The 19267-nt window shown below is 38.5% G+C and overlaps 1 long non-coding RNA gene across 1 annotated transcript; it reads right to left on the reverse strand.

The window, feature by feature from the left end:
- Positions 1 to 668: 668 nt before the first annotated feature.
- On the reverse strand, positions 669 to 3909 carry LOC110708231. Its single transcript, XR_002508668.1, has 3 exons — positions 3367 to 3909; positions 1362 to 1705; positions 669 to 1053 (listed from the first exon to the last, which is right to left on the reverse strand). It is a non-coding gene; the product is annotated as an uncharacterized LOC110708231 (long non-coding RNA).
- Positions 3910 to 19267: the final 15358 nt, after the last annotated feature.

Here is a 19267-nt window from a genome sequence, read left to right on the forward strand (position 1 = left end):
CAATTTATCAATGCTAATTGAATTAGGAATGAAAAGAACCTTCTAGAAGACTAAAACCATTCCTAATTGCATTAAGAATGATAAATCCATATTAGGCCCTCCCCTAAATCATTGGGCCGCATATAAAGCTCAAACCGGGCCCAGTTTAGTACACTAGTACAAAACTAACTTCAAGTAACACCCAAAAAGTGTTACATAAAGTGGTAAAAGTGTTATTATAGACAATATGTAACACTTTATTGGGTGATACTTCCGCCCATGTTACCTAAGGTCTTATGTAACACTTTGGGTAATATATGGTAACACTTTCAATAGTGATACTATAAACCCTCTTTATGTAACACTTTTTACATTTTTAGTATCATTTTTAAAGTGTTACTTTTTATTTCTTACGTAACACTTACTTATCTTTAGTAACATTTTTCAATCATATAGTATCACTTTATCCGACATTATGTATCACTTTTTAAACTAATGTAACAGTTTTGTTTATTATAAGGTAACATTTTTCGATCATCTTTTGACATATAGTAAGCACAGTATTCGACATTATGTATCACTTATTCATTAATAGGTAACATTTATATTTATTATTATTATTGTTATTATTATTATTATTATTATTATTATTATTAAATATAAAATAAAATTAACAATAAAGAATGAGAAACTAACAAATATGATAGATAATATTTGAATTGAAATAATTTCATAATTCTTTCAAAAAAAAAATCCATACACACCAATTTTAATGTTTGGCCAAACAAGATGATAACCAAAACAAAAAGAAAATTAACTTCGATCTCTATCTAAAAAAAGTGAAAAAAAAATTAAAGAAACAAATGCTAGAATAATTGCAACATCAGCAGCAACAGAGCTTCTAGCAGACATCATGTAGCAGCAAATAAAAGTGGCAGGAAGCAGTGGCAGCAAACAGCACCAGCAAGAGTCAGCAACAAAGAGCAGTAGCAGCAAAAAAACAGCAGTAGCAGCAAAAAAACAGGAGTAGCACCAAAAAGTAGCAGAAGCAACAACAAAAAACAACAGTAGCAGCTGCAAAACAGCAGTAACCGTAAGTGACAGCAGCAGAAAAACAACGCTAACAATAAGAGACTGCAACAGCAGTAACAATAAGCTTAGCGGGCAGCTCCAATCTTTTCAATCCTGGGGATAAAAAACTTCTTTTCTGTATCTCCCTAAACAACAACCACATACATATATGCAAGCATGCACACTTCTTATGGCGTCATCTCTTGCTATAAAGTATTCATTAAAAAACAATGAAAGTATTACATGATTTTTTTACAATTGTGATTCAAAAAATTTAGATGTCAGGATTAAAGAAAGAAAAAAAAAAGAACCTTTTTTTAACGAGACCTCAAGTTTACACTGTTTTTCCTTATCTGATTTTAATCCTCTTCACTTGAGTGGTTCAATTCTCCCTTTTCATCGGGTGTATACTCGTCAGTATCTTTAGTCACCTTCTTACTTATTTTTTTGTTTGTTTCGATCCCTTCATCCACTGTTTCAGTAGGAATCTTTAGTCGCCTTTTTACTTTTTTTTTGTTTATTTTGATCCCTTCATCGACTGTTTCAGTGTATAAAACATTAATGTAACCCCCAAATCCCTCATTCTGATTCTATTTTGTTCTATCCTTGCTTAGCTTGTCTAGCTTTCTCATAATGTCCATCTAGATCTTGATTCCTACAAAGAACACACAAGACAGTTAGTTGACGGACATCATTGATCACAAATAGATTTTTAGAGTGTCAGACCCCTAGAAATATTAGCTTGGTTATCAGAGTTTACATTGCTAATTCTAGTTCATTACTTTTTAATTGTTGTAAACAAATTTTAGTAGACTCTTGACCCTAGCTATCTTCAAAGCTATTAGCAAAATAAATCTGGCTAGGGGATGCAGAAACATTTAAGTGATTGAATCATTGAATTAGAGGTAGGATAACCATTAAGAACTAATAAAAATATCGTTTGAAATAGTGTATGACTCCCCTTAACTATATGTACTATTTCATTCTGCAGATTGTCGGGAGTCAGGTCCTTGTGAAAATCCTAAAGAACAAGCATGCACCCCCCTTTTAGAACTACTGAATTTTAAATCGAGTATGGCAAGGGCTATGGCAAGGGCATACGTAGGGATGCAGAGCTCATAAGTTTGGGTGTCAAGAACAAGCTAATAAATAATCAGGGTGATATTCAACTGCCATAATTTACATGGGAAAGATCAGTTAGAAAGTTTCTCATTGAAAATGTAAGAGAAAAAGACGAGCTTAAAACAAAGCTTAGAGAAAAACTACTACATTCAACAGAGGTGGCTGTAGTGGGAGATGGCACTGAACCAGCAAAAGAAACAGTTTTGCTTGACACAACTGATGAAGATGTAGTCCCAGCCACGGAAGCATAAGTCTTGCCAAAAGTTATTTTTTTGATGGGTTTTGGTGTCAGATAATTTTAGTAGCTTCTACTATAGAGTAGTTGTTATCAAACATATACAGGAGATAATATAAGGCTCTGAATACATAAAGGATTTTTGCTTGCAATTATCAGGGTATACTTCAATCTACAAGTTAATATGTCACTATATCAGTGCTTAAACTGGGATGGGTGAGTAGAGTTTTGGCGGGTCTCTAAAATTGGAGAAATTCTAAGCTATACCAAATGTATTAAAGGAGTGAGGTTAGTTCTTTGAAATTTACTATAGTGTTCAGACCTGTTTGCATCTTAATGGATTACCTAATTGTCACAATGCGGCATACCTGATCATACTCCCAGCACTTCGTACATGATTGTCTTAAAGGCAAGGGATCAATACATAGTCTGCCAATTAAGTTCTATCCAATTGTTCATAAATATTTATACCATTAGTTTTAGTAGAATGAATATCGAAATATAACATCAACAAGTCAAAACCTAGCAACAGAAACCCTCTTCTTAACCCCCTCAATCCTTCCATCCTTTTCAACCATCCATTCAGACAATCAAACAGAAGCAAATCAGTTCAAAAATATCAATAATCATTCATCAAAGTTAATTATAAACTGTGGATTAGCGAGAAAAAAAAGTAATATTTAACTCAAAGTTTAATGGAATAATCAATTAACTGCATTTCAACATAAACCAGGACAATAAACAAAATTAGCTCATATAATTAAGAATCTAACAAAAACATCACAAATTAGCGATATCTAACTTGCAGCAAATTCGAGCGAAAAGAGAAAATTCGATCAGTAATTACAAAATTGATATGGCAAAACTGAAAGTTACTTTCAAATCGCATGAACTCAACAAATTATCACACAATTTCTCCACTTCTATCAAAAACACAACAAACAATAATAAAATGATACCTGAAACTTTCGATTTGGGCGATTACTCAAACGAAAATTGAGCAGCAGAGAGAATTGTATCCAGCAATTCTATCGTATCAATTGGAAGCACTTCAGGCGAAAGGGAATCAAGCAGAAATGAGTAATCGAGTAATAAAATATTCGAGCAATCAATTTGGGAGATTCGAGCAATCAATTTGGGAGTTTCGATCAATCAATTGGAGGTATGTTAGGGTTCATCATTTCTAAGTGGGAGAAAGAATCGAGCAATATAAACCTGTAAAGTTTTTATTTTGTTTTTTTTTAAACAAGTTTTTATTTTGTCACTTGTAGAGTTTTTTTTTTTCTTTTTTTAAAGTAAAATACTTTGAGGAATTTTATTACTCGTAGAGTTGTAATACTTTTCCCCTCAAATAAAAAAAAGAGAAAAAAAAAGAGTTGTAGTACTTACAACTTAGGCTTGAATTTTTTGAGCTTTTAGGCAGAACAGATTTCAGTAAAACATAGAAAAGAAGAGCATATCATGGCTTCCACACACTACAGAACATAACATAGCAGATCAGCAGAGCGATTTTCAGTAGAGTAGAGTAGATTTCAACACAGTAGAGTAGAGTAAGGCAGAGTAGAGCAGAGTAACTCAAAAGAACAAAGCCTTAGAGAAGGCTAAAGGCAACGAGGGTAATTTACATAGTTGTCCTTATTAGCGAACAAAACTAATTTTAGTTAATCAATTAGCAGATGAGAAGAGGAGTAATGCCATGTTAGAGCTTTATAGGTTAGGGATGTTATAAAATAAGGTAACACTTCTTAGGTGTTACTATAAAATGTTATCTATTTAAAAGTGTTACTCTATAATGTTACCTATGTGAAAAGTGATACTTTGTAATGCTACTTATTTTAAAAGTGTTACATTAAGTGTTACAATCTACAAAAATGTTACCAAAGTGTTACTTATAAATCTATTAATTTTGCACTTTAATAAGTGTTACAAACACGTGTTACGTAAACTCAATTATGTACTAGTGGTAATTTGGCCATTATTTCCTCAAGTTTCATCGGAATTGGGCTTATAATATATCGTTGGAAAGCTCTGTTCAAGCCCTAACCAACTACACTATTAATGGACCCATATCATGGACCAACAAAACTGGATTGGCTGTTTTCTTAAAATAGGTTTTCAAAAATAGAGAGACGAGAAAAGAAATTTAAACTATCCGCAACACTAGACTTTCCACACTTTCACTTCATTCGATTATGATTTGACGTGAAAGGTACTCATCATCGGGTTTGGTTTTGGGGAGACACAAATGGGTGTCTACAACTGGCCGAGCCTAAACACATATGCCATGTAGATGGTTAAAAAATGTGACAAGTGCCAGAAGTTTACGACCCTAATTCATCTCCCGGCCAACAGTTTGTCGGCCATAAGTAGTCCGCTCCCTTTTACTAAATGAGGCATGGACATCTTGGGGCCGTACATGCTAGCATTAGGTTACGGTATGTGTTAGTAGAAGTCGACTACTTTACAAAGTGGGTTGAAGCCGAGGTCGTCCGAGGGATCAAGTAGACGGACGTGTCAGCTTTCATGTGGAAAAACATAATTACTCGCCATGGGGTGCCACAGTCAATGGTTTTTGATAATGAACCCCAATTCAAAACGTGCCAGCTTAAAGAATGGTTGGGAGATCAGGGCAACGCTTATTGTTTTGCCTCGGTCGGTCGACCACAAGCTAATGGCCAAGTTGAGGCCTATAACAAGTTAATCTCCAACGGCATCAAGCGTAAGCTTGAGAAAGCGGGCGACCTGTGGGCAGATGAGCTCGTTAATGTGTTATGGTCCATTCGAACAACAGTAAAATGTTCCACATGAGAGACCCTATTCTTTTTTATCTATGGTGCCGAAGAAGTACTCCCAATTGAAATGTACAAGCCTACCCTTTGGGTGATGTTATATGATGAATCGGCCAATTGGGAGGCCACGAACACTGCTCTGGACTTCCTTCCAGAAGCCAGGGGCAATGCGGCACTCAGACACTAAATCTATCATCTGAGGATGACAAGGGCATACAATACCGAGTGTCTAAGCGTTTATTAAAGATGGGGGATCTAGTTTTAAGGAAGATGGAAGCGTTGGGCCGAGCTAAAGAAGATGAGAAATTAACCCCAAATTTGGAGAGGCCCTACCGGATTACAAAAGAAGTGAGAGATGGAAATTATCGTCTTGAAGTCTTAAACGACCGTCCGCTATTCCTAGAACATGGAATATGGACAATCTGAAAAAGTATTTTTTTTAAAGCTTATCAGCCAAATTATGCATCAATCTTTATGACCAATTAGTCTAACTAAGCCTTCATGGCCGAACGATGTAATTAAGCCGAACGGCCACCAACAATGTAAAATTTTGACAAATATTAATGAAAAGTCAAGCATTGTTGTTAATTTCATTGTCTATATTTATGTTCATAATTATAGCAAGCTGAAAATGCCAAATGAAATTGAAAACATGGTGGTTCACAATTATGCTGGTCCGCCACCACAAAATAAGCCTGATGGCCGCCTGAAAAGAGAAACCAATGATGCCTCAACATAGCAACTCAGACTTTCCCAACGTAGGGCATGTAGTGTAGGTCGAGTAGGACCTCAATGAGAGTCCAACATAATGGATTGACTCAACCACACTAAGTCGAGCGATCAACAGAATTGGCTGAGTGAAAATCCTAACACTAGGCATTCGTCCACCAGTCATGTGGCGGCCGACTAAAAAGTTAGGAGAGGGCATCATCAGCCAAATCACTCAGCAACTTTTAAATAAAATTCCGACTATTGAATATAGCAAGAGCATACCTTGATTAGCCACTCGGCCAACAAGCATAAAGGCCAGTCTAACTGTTCGACCCCATAAGGACAAATGGTAGACCAAGAGGGAAACAAAAATTTCCTATGGCATAAATTGCCTAGTTAAGGGAAAGGATTTCCTAGGCAACCAGGCCTGTAAATGGAAATTCACAAGTTGAGATCATACTGGAAATTTCTTGAGCTTATTCGAGCGATAGCTTCAACGGACGACTCAATCGAAAGCCAAAAAAGGTCGTATACTCTAAAATTAATTCGGCGTTCACCTCGTCCAAGGGAAATCATTATATATGATTTGATTAACTTACTAGTAGTCATACTCTTCAAGGTAAAAATCTACTAAGTTAATCAAACCACTTGGAATTTGGACTAGACAAACGCCGAATAAAGGGGCATACCCCCAGTATTCGTACGAATGAGAAATAAGCATATATATATATATATAATGATATATATATATATACATACATGTATATATATATATATATATATATTTCAAGGTATAAATCTACTAAGTTAATCAAACCACTTGGAATTTGGACTAGGCAAACGCCGAATAAAGGGGCATACCCCCAGTATTCGTACGAATGAGCAATAAGCATAAAAATGTGTATATATATATATGTATATGTATGTATATATATATATATATAAATAATACATACATACATACATATACATATATATATATATATATATATATGCATAAAAATTGCTAAGTACGAAAATGCAGAAAACCTGATGTAAAATTAAAACCGCTCAGAAAGCGGTGAAATCCGTACAAAGACCGCTCAAAACAGGCGGCCAATAAAAAAATTGTTCACCAAAAATAAAAGATAGAAAATAAAAAAATTGAAGACAAAAAGCTTAAAACAAGCTGCAAAAGAGGCTCCTCACTTGGCCGCATTATCATCAAGGGGACCTCATCCTCGGCTTCATTTTTGCTGTAGCCGGGAGTCTCAACAAAGGGAGAGAAGGGTTGACCGACAACCTCGCACTCTTCCTTCATTGTGAGGAAGTCCAGCCTTCTGGTGAACTTCTCATAATAATAAGCCAGCTCGTCCGGTTCCACCATCATGGCAAAGGCGTCCTCAAAACGGTTTTTGAGGCGAGTGAGTGTCATCTGTTCGATGCGGACGAAGTCAGCTGGAGGATTAGGACTTGGAGCACTTAGCTGATTTTTCAGCTCTTCTTCCTCCTTCCTCAAACGCTCGGCCTCCTGGTTGCTCTCGCCCGCAGCCTGAAAAGCTGCATTCAAGGCTTCCCGACTGGTCTCCAGCTCAGCCCTTAGCTGGTCCAAGGCCTCGGCCTCTTCCTTCCTACTGGCCGCAAGAGTGATGGCCTTGTCCCTCTCCTTGGTAAGGGCCTCGTTCGCCAATCTCTCCTGCTTAAGAGCATTGCCCATCTTGACAAAGTCCTCATTCTGCCGAGTAACTTTCTCGGACAGAGCATTCATCGCCGTTTGATAGCGAGTCGTCTCTACGACCAACAGGTCGGTGTTCTCGTCCTACAACTTATGGAGATCCATCCAAGCCGCGTCAAGCTCGTGCCTCTACCTCAGATGCCATTCCTAGAAGGCAAAGAGCCTAAGGAGAAGCTATGTACGAACAGAAAGAATTAGTAAAGGAAAACAAAATAACAAAAATTTGGCTAAGTAGATTGGTTGAAGAGCTAGAAGATTACCTCAACGCATATGTTAATCATTGGACCGAGGTGCCCATCATGGATACCCCGGTATTTGTCCTGAGTCTTGACCAGGACGACCTTCTGAATAGCGTGCTGGACAGTCTTGTGTTCGGTCCCAGTTAAGGAAGAACCACGTCCAAATCCTTAGAAGCCTCTACAAAATAAAAACAAGTTAAGGCTCTGCAGAAAAGGAAAAATCAGAAGGGAAAAAGACGATGAGATCGGTACAAGTACCATCTAAGAGATTTGCAAAGCGCGGACACCCCTCAGGAGGGTGCGCCAGCTGGGCCTGCTTGGCCGCCTTGAGCGAGGAGGGCAGATCTTCTTCACTTTGGGAACTAGGAGGCTTAGTTCCCGAAAACTCAACATGCGGAGTTGAGTCATGGCCGGTCGTGTTGTCCAGGGTCGGCACATCCCCTCTGCCCCTGTGGACGGGTTCATTTTGGGCCACCTCGGAAGAAGGTGACTCCGAGGGCTTGGAGTCCCCACTAGGTGCTAGCTAGGGTTGTTATCCTTTAGGTTGCGCCGACACAACCCGCGACCTAGACTTGGCCGCCGGCGTCCTAAACGCCGAAACCTTGCGAGCCTTGGACGACTCGTCATCCTTTGAAGAAGGCGTCGATCGCTTCCTCGCAGGCTTAGGGTAGGTGACTGGAAAAACAAGAAAAAGGGTTCAGTTAGAACCACTGTTCGAGTTGCATTGAAGCAAAGAGCATTGAATTCAAGTCTAGTCGGCCAAAGGTACTCCACCCCTGTCCGAGTAAGGTTGTAGGAAAGAACCTACATTCTTATTTCACTCGGCCAGGAGTAATGTCCGAACCAAATTGCAATGCAATGCTACTCCAAGTAAGAAGGTCGGATGCAAAAAAAATAAAATAAAATAAAATAAAATTCAAGGCAAAGAGAGCAGTTATACCCCCTTTGCCGCCTCATATTAAGCTCGCATGAGCTTGTAATGCTCCATGTTGAACTCGTTCATGTCCATATCTCCCCTCTATACTGGGTCGAGCTTGGCCGTGGCTTCCTCTGAAAATAACAAAGCATTGGGAGTTAGAAAAAATTTCAAAGAAAGAAAAGGACAATGCGTACATCGAAGGTCAACCTTGGGAATAACTCCTGAGCAGGCCGAAGGAGGACATGAAGATAGGATCCCTTAGCCAGATCACTAAGGGAATCCATCTCGAAATGACGGATACCCGGCTCCCCCCTCTATATACTCGCTTGACCCTGAAATAGTTAAGCTGATCGACGTGGTCCGGGAGAATGGGGGGCGAGTTGGACGGTGATCCCCTCGTCCAAGTTGGAGGGGAGAGGAGTTAAATTTGTTCATCTTTTTGTTGAACTCCCGGTCCCCCGTCATGACGAGGTAGAACCTCTGCTTCCAGACGCGCCACTTGGACGGCTTGAGCAGAGTCACCATGAATTCCGGCCGCTCAGAACAAACCACCCGTCCGAGTCCGCCTCCATCTTCGTCATATTGTGCATGGAGCAGAAGATGGGAAAGTTGGGGGTGAAGCCCATCCGAAGAAAGGTCACCAAGTAACCAAAAATGTAAACCCAATTGTTCGGCGATAGCTGGATCAAAGCTATCTGATGTTCGTCCAGCAGCTCCTGGACAAATGCGTGAAGAGGAAAGCGAAGACTGACCTCAAAGGCCGACCTATATACATTGAAGCCCCAGCGGATCTTCCTAGGATCCTTCAAGGCGGCGACCGAGCCAGAGGTTCAAGGGGGAGTTATTGTATAACCTTTTACCAGCATGAGGAATACTTCCCATTCCTCGAACCTATTGTTGAGATACGCCAAGGCAACGTCCCCGATCAAGCAGCAGTAAAGGCTGCTGAAATCATTCTCTTCTTCCTCCGCCTCGTCGGCAGCATTTTTAGCCTGCTATTCGGACAGCCGAGGTTCAGGATCCCGTGCTGAACCAAAGTCTTGAGATAAGACCCTGTCCAGCTCGTCCGCCTCAGGGGAATTTCCTCCGAACGAGCCCTACCTTGGCTCGGTCATCACTGGTCCTTCGAGCACTAAAGGGGCTTTGCCCTTGTCTTTTTCCCTAACCCTAGAACTGTGACTTCCAAATGGAACGGGGCGAAGGGAGTCAGTGGGTTCGGCAATTACTATGCCAGTCCTAGGTCTGGCCGACCTAAGAGCTTGAGAGAAAGGGGAAGCAAGAGTTCGCCCGACCTCTATAGAAGAGTCAGACTGATTTTTGGTATAGTGCCTGAGCAACCACCGAAGACTGGCCGATTTTGGCTAAATAGAATACGGTGGTGGTGCAATGACTGCTCGGGCTGATCTTGTTCAGATCGACCTACGAATGTCTTAGGAGGAGAATGGGGCAAAGAAGACGGTAACTCGTCCGCTCCAAGGATCGAGTTAGAAAATAAAGCACGGTTTACACTCGGACCCCTCCTAGAAGTGGAGGTGCCTAATTAATTATGGCGCTCTTCAAAAGAGGTGGTCACCTCGACCACCGAGCACGCACTATCGTCAATAGCAGTGGTGGACTAGTGGTGTCTGTGGTTATGTTTGAGGGGTTGGTCCCCATGTCCGAGTTGTTCGGATCATAGGAGGCCAAAGGTTAAACAAGAGTGCCGTTAGGAATTCAGGCGGCATGGAGATCGTGCGTCTGCTTTGTACCCGCCATGTTCGGCTGCAGGGACACAGAAGAATAGGTGGGGTGAGTTAGTATGCACTAGAAATGGACCCACTCCATAAAGACGTGGACTCGTCCCCGTCCACTTTAGATTCCTTAGTCCTAGGAAAACAGACGGCCTCATGAGGAGAAACGGACGAGGCCGAGTGTTGATCTAAGATGTTTGAAAAATAAAGAAAAAATTGTAAAGAAAAGGAGAGTATTCGGTTACCTTCGTCCGAGTAGAAATTTATAAAACTTAAAGAAGTGCTTGGGAGGTCTTAGTTGAAGAAAGGCCGGAAAACTCAAGGTCTTGGACGAATGAGCAGCGGAGCTCTCGAAGAATTCGGGAAGAAGTAACTTTCTCTCTCTAGAAGCTCTGACTACTCTCTAGAAAGCAAGGAAATCCAAAAAAAATGATAATTAAACCCTTGCTATTTATAGGCATAATTTAGAGGGGTAAAATGGTTAAAATCGGTTCTCGCCTAAAGAATGCCAAAGGGTTAAAATGGTTAACCTAGAAGTCTAACGGTTAAACTCTTTCGTTTGACGGAATCCATGTAAAAACCCTACTATTAATGATGGAATGCGAACGAGCGTCATAAACACTTGTAACTCTATGCATGTACCTCGGAAGTTGAACCATTCCCTTGGAAAGTGCAATTCAGATTAATGTCAGAAACGTCTCGTCGGCCGCTGATGGCCGATTGACCATTCGGTGTTGCTCCTTAAAAGTACCAAGACAAGGCCATCCAGGCATGTGGCCTAATTCAAGGCCGCTCGGCCACTCAGTTCGAACAATTCGTCCAAGCTCATAAAAGAGCGTTAGGTCATTCAGACAAGGCATTCAGCCCCATATCGCGGACGGACGCTCTCGTCCGACTCTAGCTTATAAATTCAAAATGCCTCCATTTTGCCCAAGGCACTCGAACGAATGGAAGTCATAGGAGGCGGCCCAGTTGGGACGAGCCAACTTCTCTGAGGGGCAAATGTTTAGGGTAAAAAAAACCCCAAATACGTGGTCTAATCCAATTATGACATGTGGCCCAATAAATGGGCGATACGTGTCACCACAGGAAGATGACACGTATTATGAACAAGGAGAGCACCTGAAATCTAATATGTCATAAAGGCCCCTTACATGAAGAGGCCCGAAAGTAGTTAGAATGCCGCAAAACGACGCCCTAGAGGACACATGTCCTCCGCTGATTACGCAGCCAATCAATGACCCTAAATTCTAGGTTACTTACCCTAAAAGCCACAAATCCCCACCCCTATAAATACCCTAATCATTGCTGATGGGAGGGGTGGATTATGACATAACATTTAATAGAGCACTAAAAGCTCCAGCTTCTCTCTACTTTCTCTCTCTACATTTATTCCGTTTCCGGTCACTAACTTGATCGTCGGAGGCGAATCTCTAACAACCGGAGATTCGTGTTTTGCAGGTGTCCGCATCATGTTGCCAGATCGGAGCGTGACCAGTATCCCGAGGGATTCCAAAAATCACTCGAAACATGGTCAAGCCTTTTTTTCCCCTTTTTTAATTCACTTTCTTTTTCCTGAATATTAATTTCTGATTTTTGGAAAATAAATTATTTTTTTATAAATATTTTAATTAAATAAATTTTTATTTAATTATAAAATAAGATTAAATTAAAATAATAAAAATCAATTTTCACTGTTCTGTAACATTTTCAAGGTACTTCATCCATGGATGAAATAACCACCAATTCATGATCTTTGTCTTGTAAATAACCTCGCGCATCTACGAAATTGTAAGATTAAAAAATCCTGGATTGGTTTTGAATCCTAAAATAATAGATTTTAGTCTCAATCAAGGGATGCTAGACTGTGCTAGACTCAAACTTAGAAAAACCCTAAAAACTTGGGGAAGAATTACTTGTAAAGCAATTGATGTTAGGAAAAATTAAAACAATAATCCCAACTTTGCCGAATTTCGTTTCAATAATCCCAACTTTGGATTATCCTGAAATAATTCAAACTTTAGGGGTTGTTGATTTTATTCAATCCCTAACCGGTCAACAAAAATCAATGACCTATTATATCAGGTCACTTGACACGTGTCAAGTCTTGATTGGTCCAAAAAAAATCAGCTAGCTTCCCTCACAACCAAGCCCACCGCCCCTCCCCTCGCTGGACCGTCGTGTTTCCCACACCTCTTGCGTCACCGATTTCTCCCTCCCCGAAACCCCCTCCCGTTCCTCCACGCAGCCACCGAAACCCCAAAATCTCAGCCACGAACTCCAATGTCGCAGCCACGAAAGTGACAAAACCCCAAAATCGCAGCCACCAACCACGAAAATGGAGGTTTAGGTGTTTTTGAGAGCAGGGGAGAGGTTTTAGGGAAGATTCGCGACCGGTCGGTGTACAGGTGGTCGGATTTGTGGTTGGGGGAAATTGAGAGGAGAGAGAAAATGCAAAAGGGGTTTCGTGGCTGGGGGCAATTAGCCGACATAAGGAGAAGAATGGATTGGCGACAGTGGAGAGTGGTTTTCCAGGGGAAACCCGGGGCATTTAGGCGGCCGACCAGTGTCATTGGGAGGCTGGCCGGATTCCTTGGTGGTGGCCGACGTCAAGTGTTTTCTGCTTTTTTTAAAAAAAATTAGTGAATTAACTTGTGACACTTGTCACTTTTATAAAAACAAAAAAAAAGTAACCGATTCAACCGGTCACCGGTTTTTGGGGTTGAAGAAAATTAACAACCCCCAAAGTTCAGATTATTTTAGAATAATCCAACGTTGGGATTATTGAAACAAAATCCGGCAAAGTTGGGATTATTATTCCTAATTTTTCCTTGATGTTAAAGTCAAGAAAAATGGGAGAAAACGGCTTAGCCTTTTGTATTGATATTAACCACATATATATACGCAATACAATAATACCTAACTAGCCTAAAAATCCTAATAAGATAAACTTGACAAATATACAGTATTAACATAATTAACCATGATTCTAATAATTAAATAATTACTAAGACCATTAATCAACCACCAAATTCCCCAAAAGGATTAAATTAAATTAATTCGAACTTTGAGTACCCGACTGACGATAATCCACGTGCTTTGAATCGGGCTTAACAATTGAACCGGCCACAAACTTGAGCTTGCTCTTGGAACGAAGGTTGTTGCGAATTAATCTCGACCACTCTTCATAGTTGTCGACGGTAAACAACACCAGATAAATCACCAATTGAGAACCCTCACTCGGTAATTAGTGAAAGGCTCGTCCTTAGTAGTAGTAGTAGGAGGAGAAGGAGGAGGAGTATTATCATCGCCCGCTATCACACCCTATTACGAGCAACACACTAAACACACAAAGACAGCAACACACTACCACACGTAGCCCACCTAGTACAACACGCTACACACCACACCACACCGCACATGCGCACCACACAGCACGCAACAACAACAACAACAATAACGACAACAACGACGACGACGACAACAAAAACCACGCACACACCAGCGCATCACACTCGGCAGCACACCACATCGTCTCATGCACATCACTACACACACTCGGCACTCCACACACCTTACACACCAGCAACATGTTACAAACGCACCACACTCCAAGCTACACACACACACAAATGCGCGCCACACATCGAGTACCACAAACCAAGATCGAATAAATTTCTAGAACGAGAGGCCGTGATACCATGTTAAAGTCAAGAAATATTAGAGAAAACGGATTAGCCTATTATATTGATATTAACCCCACACACACACACATATATATATATATATATATGTATATATATATATACATATATATATATATATATACATATATATATATATATATACATATATATATATATATGTACATATATATATATGTATATATGTATATATATATGTATATATATATATATACACAATACAATAATACCTAACTTGCCTAAAACACTTAATAAGATAAATTTGACAAATATACAATATTAACACAATTAAAAGACCATTACTCAACCACTAAATTCCCCAAAAGGGTTAAATTAAATTGATTTGAACTTTTAGTATGAACCCAAAAAAAAAAAAAAAAAAAAAAAAAAAAAAAAAAAAAAAAAACAACCTAGAAATAGGAAATAATTAGGATGAGAGAAATTTTAAAAAAATTTGCCCGAAGAACTTCATGAGGTTAAAGAAACTAAGACACCTTACGAAGAACAGAAGAATCAGGTAATGATTTTCTACCAATGGAATGTAAATAGATGTTATAGAGCTCGAATCCCAAGGAATCAACGTTACATAGTGGCGATGGGAGAGGGGTACAAGGGGGGACAGCTGTCCCCCCACTTCCAAAAAAAAAATCAGCTTAATAATCGATTAACAGATAAGTATTATTTCATGTGAAAAAATTATCTACAATAACTTTGTTGATGTGGTGGTAAAGCACCCACTATTTAATCTAGGCAACGCATGATCAAATCCCATACCTGCAAGATTTACTTTTTTTTTTTAATATGGTTGAAGCATTTTTACCTTTTAAAAAAAATTAACTGTTTAAGCATTTTTAACCTTTTTAATTTTTCTTAATTTTTTGTATATGTCTATGATAATTTGCCTTCCATTCTTTTTAACAATAATTTAAGTAGTTTTTATTTTCTGTAACGGTTTAAGCATTTTTAACTTTTTTTTAATTTTCTTTAAATTTTTGTATATGTCTAAAATAATTTGCCTTCCATTATTTTTAACAATATTTTAAATAGTTGTAATAAGGAATCATGATATTGAATCATAACAAGAGCGTTTATTTACCTATATTATCTTATGTTTGAATTCCTCAAAACCCATAATATTTATAGATCTGTCACTAATGCCAATACTAATAATGTAACATTAGAGGAGAAATAATTAGTTTATGATGTTATATTTCATAAATAAGTTTTTTAGATTTTGTAAAACTTTAATATTTAACTAATTATGTGTTCAAGTATTGATCATTTTTCCAATATTTTGCTAAACTATACGATGTTCATTTGTCCCCCAGATTTGAAATTTCTGGGTTCACAACTGACGTTACAGAGCTCGAATTCAAAGTAATCAACGTTAAAGGATCACCTTTGATGGTGGAATGATGAACGACGGTGAAGAACAATTTACTACTTTTTTTTATTTTGATTGTTTCAATTTAATCTTTTTTTTTATTTTCATGAAATTACTATGAAAACAAAAAATAGATTTTCCAAAAATCAGAGCAGAAATTAATTTTCAAAAATAAGAAAATGAATTATAAAAAATAAATAAATAAATAAGAGGTTTGATCAAGTAATTAAAAAAACGAAAAATTAATTAGATTTTAAACATGACCATAGTCAAATTTCAGAATGGGCGACTCCATTTCCAGTCGCAGTGGACTGCTATTACCTTTGTGGTCACGCATGAATACATTATATGAATACATTATAATGTTGCATTTTGATGACGAGGACATACATTAAAAAGTTACAACTAAACAAAACCAAAGGAAGTAAAATACGCAACAAAAACGTATAAATAGTTAAAAGAATCGGACATAAGATTAGTCCACCACATCTTACAGTAAAATTGATAATTAATGCAAATTAATAGTTGAGCTCGAAAGCCGACAATTGATGCAATAAGTTGATCGCAGGTAAGAGTAGGTCGTTGGTCTACTAACCCTAACCAAATTAGAAATTGATAATACCTTAACTTACACTAAACTAGTTAGTGGCAAGTAAAGGGTCGAACCACGAAGACTAAGTGTATCAATTTGTGCAAATTAGACTAGTAGGAAAGGTTGTGAGATAAAGAAAGATTAAACCAAATACTAATAAGAGAAAATAACTAAAACTAGGGAATGTGAATCCAATTACATCAATGCGTTCAACAACATCATACAATTAGATGAAAATGACCTCGATTAGGAACATTAACACATTTAACTCACTCTCGCACAATTAATCATGTTAATTATCCTACTAAACTAATTCACTCTCGTGCAACTAGCCTAGCAAAGGTATGGAAGAATATAGGGCTCTCAACCAACTCACTCTCGCACAATTTATTGAAAGGACAACTAAGAGCAAAGAATCGATTAGCTAGAAAGATTCTAATCCATAAAAGCATCATCCATACACAATAATCAAGAAACAATTTCATACTAATCACAATCAATCATTCAATTTATTAATATAACCTTCATCCCATTCCCTAGAACAAGACCTAAGCTAACATAATGAAGATAGACATGGAAAACAAGGTAAAATAAGAATAAAAACAAGATCAGACAAACAAATTAATTAATCTACTCAAATCAACAAACAAAAAGCAAAAACTAAGAATTAAGAAAAGCAATAAAGATGAGAGAAAGTTAGAGAATGCTCATTGAATAGATGAGAAGAAGTTCCACAAAGTTGATTCTTCAACCTCTCAAAAATTCCATAGAAATCCAAGCTTTATCTCTCTAAAACTACTCCTAAACTAGAGAGAGAGAATCCTAATATAACCCTAAGAGAGAAAAGCTCTCTTAAAACTAGGAAAAAGATCTAAAGGACAAATGAAGTTCTCGCATACAAAAACAAGGCTCGCAAATATAAAGGAAGTCGCGAAAAAAGCGAACAGAGCTCGTTGTGCGCCCGCGCATGGTAGTTGTCCGCCCGCGCAAGGTATTTGTGCGCCCGCGCAACAGACTCTGCGCCCGCACCTTTGTGGGTTGGGGCTTGTTGGCTGAGTTGTGCGCCCGCGCGCCTTGGGTGTGCGCCTGCGCAAGAAAGTGTGCGCCCGCGCACAGGTCGCGCGCAGGCCGCGCAATTTTTTCTGCCTCGATTCTGCAATTTCGCCTCTTTTGCGCGGGTTCTAATCTTCATATTGTTTTCAGGAATTAAATGTACGTCATTATTTTTGTTTACAAATTTGAAAGAATGAGGTGGGGTGCGACCGTGTTATGTGGGATCATGTGTGTAGCTAGCAAAAGTCATACTTGTATTTGGTACAAGCTTAAAACTGTCACTTTAGAAAAATTTTGAATTTCGACCTCACTATCGTAATATTACTTCTACTTAGTGTAAGGTCATGTTCTTTAGAGCTGCTCTGCTGTGCTCTGTTCTGTCCTGCTCTGCTCTGTACTGTTTAAATCTTCTCTACCCTACTCTGCTCTGCTCCGTATTGTGTGGAAGTCTAGCCCTGCTCTGCTCTGTTAAAATCTACTCTCCTTTGTCTTGCTCTACTCTGCTCTGCCTAGAAGCTCAAAAGAACAGGGCCTAATTCAGTTTGTTGAAGTGTAAACTTTTTTAACACGATATATAAGTGTCCCGCATTGGGAAAGATGAAAGAAAGAATTAAACACTTTATATGATTAAATGGTTACTCCTATTACCATATGATTTTGGGATGAAATATCCTTGGACTTATAAAGTGGACTTACACACTTCATCTTGATATAGGGCTTACAATCTACTACTACTCCCTCCGTCCCCGAAAAAACGACCCTATTAAGGTTGATTTCGCGGGTATTAAGAAACTTAATTTGCAAGTACAAATGTATGGGAAAACACATGTCGGCAATAATTTGCAATTAATATCTAGAGAGAGAAAGTCCTAGCTAGATGTAAGTTTTTATCTTTATCCTATGCCTAATATACATGATGTAATAATGCATTAGTCCATGTGATGCTTTATTAGCCAATTAAATTAAAGTATTGTTTTACAACAACCAATATAATTAAAATACACAAGATTGCTAAGCTGGAACTTTTAAAAGGAAGGGAAATGAATAGATGTTGGGAAAAACAAATGGGTCATTCTTTTTGGGAATAAAATTAAGCCAAATGGGTCGTTCTTTCAAGGACGGAGAGAGTATATATAAGGAAGAAACTACATACTATTGTTATACTTTCTTGCAAAAGTTGTAGCTAGAGGTGTCAAATCGGGTATTGAAGTCGAGTTCAAGTCGGGTCATGCCAAGTTTCAGATTAAATTCAAGTCGGATCATGTTAGTTTTTCTAACTTAAAATTTGGGTTCATATTGGGCTAGGTCAAGTTTGATTCGGATTTTTACATGATTTATATTTTTTCGGTTGCAGTTCGGGTTCGTCTCGAGTCAATTTTGGGTTGAGTAATGTTTTACGCTTGGTTTGTGTCAAGTCAGGTTAAAACAACTTTGAAGCTGGTAAATATTGGTCGGATGAAGTTCAGGTTGGGTCAGTCTTAGACTCATGTCAAATTTTAGTTAGGTTGGGTAAAGACAAGCTTGGATAAATTGAAGCACATACAAGCCATGTCATTTTTAGGCTCGGCTGGTAAAGGTGTAAATTCGAGTGATTGAGGCAAGTTCAATGAGGTGAGGTGAATTCGGTCTGGTAGGGTTTGATTTCAAACTTAAGTCACGCTAAATTATTGGGTCTACGCGAGTCAAAAGTTGAATCGAATATTTTTTGAGTCAGTTTCAGATTGGGTCAATCGAGTTAGTATTTGACACCTCCAGGCTCGTGACAAATATAAGTCGAGTTATGTTGTAGGTTATGTTAGGTGCTTATTATTTTAAATTTAATAAAGTTTAATGTTATTTTGGGTTCAGATCATTGTCAAGTTGGGGTAATTTGGTTGTCGATCAATATCCATTTGGGTCGGTGACAGGCTAAAGTCGTATCACCTAATCAAAAGTAATTCCTAAATTCTCTAACTAATGTAGATAGGGAAATAGGGTCGAATCCACATAGAAACGAGTCTTTCTATTCCTAATTAATTAATATAA

Source organism: Chenopodium quinoa, unplaced genomic scaffold (genome assembly GCF_001683475.1).
Source record: "Chenopodium quinoa cultivar QQ74 unplaced genomic scaffold, ASM168347v1, whole genome shotgun sequence".
In the NCBI taxonomy this organism is placed as follows: Eukaryota; Viridiplantae; Streptophyta; class Magnoliopsida; order Caryophyllales; family Amaranthaceae; genus Chenopodium; species Chenopodium quinoa.